The sequence below is a fragment of the Marmota marmota genome, unplaced genomic scaffold (genome assembly GCF_001458135.2).
Source record: "Marmota marmota marmota unplaced genomic scaffold, marMar, whole genome shotgun sequence".
NCBI classification, from domain to species: domain Eukaryota; kingdom Metazoa; phylum Chordata; class Mammalia; order Rodentia; family Sciuridae; genus Marmota; species Marmota marmota.
The window spans coordinates 157,561-161,600 of NW_026005825.1; positions in this window are offsets into that span (position 1 = coordinate 157,561).

Sequence of the window (4,040 nt, forward strand, 5' to 3'; positions counted from 1 at the left end):
TAGGACTAGGGTTAGGGTTAGGCCTAGGGTTCATTTCAGGGTTAGGTTTGGGGTAAGTATTAGGCTAGCGTGATGGTTAGGGTTAGAGTGCAGGCTAAGGTTAGATTTAGGGTTAGGGTTATGTTTAGATTAAGGTTAGAGTTTGAGCTAGAATTAGGGTTAGAGCGAGGGTTAGGGTTAGGGGTGTTAGGTCTAGGCTTATGGTTAGGGTTACAATAAGGGCTAGGTTTAGGGCTAGGATAAGGTCAATGTTTTGTGTGAGGTTTATGGCTATCATTAGGGCTATGGGTAATTTAAGAGCTAGGGATATGGTGATGGCTAGTTTTAGGGTTAGGGTTATGGATAAGTCTGGTGTTCTAGTTAGGTTTTGGGTTAGGATAAGATTTAGATATTTGATTTGTTTTAGAGTAACGGTCATTGTTCAGGTTAGGGTTAGGTTTAGAGTGAGGGCCAGATTTAGGATTAGCGTTGAGTCTAGATATAGAGTTAGTTTTTACGTTAGGTTAACGGTTAATGTTAGGGCTAGTGCTAGGTTTTTGCTTAGGGCTAAGGCTAGATTTATGACTCTATTTAGGATTAGGTTTGGTCTAGTGCTAGTGTTACTATTCAGTTTAGGTATAGGTTTACCGGTAGGGGTAGGGGTAGGGTTCACTTTAGGTTGTCAGATTTAGACCTAGGGTTAGTGTTAGGGTCAGAATAAGGGTCAGGGTTAGAGTTAGGGTTAGAGCTAGAATGAGGGCTAGGGTTAGGACTAGTAATAGAGATAGGGTTTGAGATAGGCTAAGGATTATGGTTAGGACTAGGGTAGCATTAGGGTGAGGGTTTGGCTTAGGGTAAGGGATAAGGTTAGAGGTAGAGTTAGGGTTAGGGTTAGGGTTATACCTAGGTTTAGGGCTCAAAATAGAGCAAAGATTTGTGTTAGCATTAGGGCTACAGCTAATGAAAGAACTAGGATTCTGATTAGGGCTAATTCTAGGGTTAGCATTAGGGCAATGTTTAGAGCTAGGGTTACTGTTAGGGTTTGAATAAGGGTCAGTGTTACTTCTAGGGTTAGAGTTAGGACTCAAATTAGGACTATGTTTAGGGCTAGGTGTAGGGTTACAGTTTGGTTTAGGTTAAGGGTTAGAGTTAAAGTTATGAATCAATTTTGTTTTAGGGCTAGGGTACTGTTAGGGCTAGTTTTCCAATTAGCATGAGGGTTAGGTCTAGTGTTAGAGTGAGATTTAGGCTAAAGGTTAGGGTTAAATCCAGGTTTGCGGCTAGGGTGAAGGTTAGGGCTAGGGTTGGGGCTAGGAGTAGGGATAGGGTTTGGGTTATGGTAATGGAGAGGTTTAGAACTAGAGATAGGGCTAGGGCGAAAGTTAGAGTTAGTCTTAGGGCTAGGGATAGTGTTAGCTTTAGGGTTAGAGCTAAATTAGGGCTAGATTAGAGCTATTGTTAGTGGTAGGTTTAGGCCTAGGTTTAGGACTAGGGTTAGGGTTAGACTAAGCTATGATGTTACAGCTACATTTTGGATTAGGGCAAGGGATAGATTAGGGTTAGGACTCTGGTTAATGTTAGGATTAGGATTAAGGCTAGACTTAGGGCTAGCATTAGGGGTACGGTTTGTGCTAGGGTTAGGGCTAGGATTAGGTCGATGGCTAATGTCAGTTCTAGGGTTATGGTTAGGGATAGTTTTAGGTTCAAGTTTATGACCAGGTCTATTGTAAGGGTTACATTGAGGGTTAGGGTCAGGTTTACAGCTAGGGGTATTATTAGGGTCAGAGTCAGGGTTAGGGTATGGGTTAATTTAAGGTTTAGGGTTAGGGCTAAAATTAGCATTAGGGTTAGGGTAGTGAATATGGGTAGGGTTCAGGTTCAGGTTAGGTCTAGTATAATGGACAGGGTTAGGGTAAGGCATAGGGTTAGGCCTAGGGATAGAATTTGGTTAAAATATGGTTCAGGTAATGGATAAGATTAGAGCTACAGTTAGGACTAGGGTTATGCTTAGATTAGGGCTATGGTTAGGGTTAGGCCTAAGGTTAGAATTTGCTTAGGGTTATGGTTAGGGTAATGGATAAAATTGCATCTAGGTTGAGGGCTAGTGTTATGGTTAGGAATAGGGCTATGTATCAGTTTACATTTCGGGTTAGGACAAGGTTTAGGTTTAGGGTTAGGTTTAGGTTAAGTGTTAGGGATAGGGATAGGGTTAGGGCTATGATTAAAACTAGAGTTAGGGCTCAGATTAGGGCTAGGTTTGGGGTTAGGTTATGATTAGTGTAGGACTATGGCTAATGTAAGAACTAGGGTTATGATTAGAGATAGCATTAGGTCTAGGTCAAGGTCTAGTGTTTAGGTTTAGGTTTAGGGAGATGATTAGATAAGGTTTAGTGTTAGGGTCAGAGTCAGGATCAGTGTTACTAATCAGGGTTAGGGATAGGACTCGAATTAGGGCTAGGATTAAGGCTCTGTGTAGGGATAGGTTTTGTGTTAGGGTTAGGGTAAAAATTAGGAATAGGGCTAATGTCAGGTGTAGAGTTCCCGTTAGGCTAGGGTTAGGTTAGGGCTATGGCTCAGTTTTGTTTTAGAGCTAGGGCTAGGTTTAGGGCTAGTTTTAGGATTAGAGATAGTGTTAGGGCTAGTGGTAGGATGAGGTTTAGGCTCAGATTTATTGTTATGGTTAGATCTAGGTTTAGGGCTGGGGTCTGCATTAGGGTTAAGGTTAGGGCTATGATAGGGTTAGAACTAGAAATAGGATTGGGGTGTGATTAGAGTTATTCTTTGGGCTAGGGTTAGGGGTAGGTTTTGGGTTAGGGCTAAATTAGGGCTAGGATTAGCGCTAGGGTTAGTGTTAGGGTTAGGCCTAGGGTTAGGGCTAGGGTTATGGTTAGTGTTAGTGTTAGGGTTTGGGTTAGATTTAGAGGAAGGGGGTTATATCTAGGTTAGAGCTAGGGTTCAGGTTAGAATTTGATTTAGGGCCAGGATTAGGGTTTGGGTTAAGATTAAGGCTAGGCTTAGTGCCAGGATGAGTGTATGTGTTAGGGCTAGGGCTAAGATTAGGGCTAAGGCTAATGTCAGGTCTAGGTTCAAAGTAAGTTGTAGTTTTATGGTTAGGTTATGGCTAGGTCTAGTGTAAGGGTTAGGTTTATGGTAAGGGTCAGGTTTAGAGCTAGGTGTTTTATTAGGGTCAGGATCCAGGTATGGTTTGGTTTAGGTTAATGTTTAGGGTTAAGGCTTGTATTAGCATTAGGGTTCAGTTTAGGATTCGGGTAATGGATAGGGTTAGGTTTAGGATTCAGGTTAGGTTTAGAGTAATAGATATATTTATTGTTAGTGATAGGGTTAGTGTTAGGCCTAGGGATAGCATTTGGTTTAGGCTTATATTTAGGGTAATGGATAGGATTAGAGCTAAGGTTAGGGCTAGGGTTAAGGTTAAATTTATGTCTAGGGTTAAGTTTAGGCCTAGGGTTAGTGTCAGGATTAGGTTTAGGGTAAGTATTAGGGTTTGAGCTAGCATTAGGTCTAGGGCAATGGTTAGGGTTAGAATCAGGGCTAGGGTTAGGTTTAGGTTTAGTGTTATGATTAGGGAAAGGGTCGGAGTTTGAGCCAGGTTTAGGATTATGTTGAGTGTTAGGGTTAAGGTTAGGTCTAGTGTTGTGGTTAAGTATACAATTAGGGCTAGGTTTAGGGCTAGATAAGGGCTAGGTTTGTGTGATGTTTATGGCTAGCATTAGGGCTATGGATAATATAAGAACTCGGGTTATGGTTATGGCTAGTTTTAGGGTTAGGGTTATGGATAAATCTAGTGTTAGGTTTAGGTTTTGGGTTAGGATAAGGTTTAGAGCTAGGGTTTTGTTAGGGTAAGCGTCAGTGTTTGGGTTAGTGTAAGGTCCAGAATTAGGAATAGCATTGGGTCTAGGGATAGGGTTAGTCTTTGTGTTAGGTTAAGGGTTATTGTTAGGGCTAGTTCAAGGTTTTTGTTTAAGGCTAGGGCTAGACTTATGACTCTATTTAGGATTAGATTTGGTCTAGTGCTGGTGTTACTGTTAGGCTTAGGTATA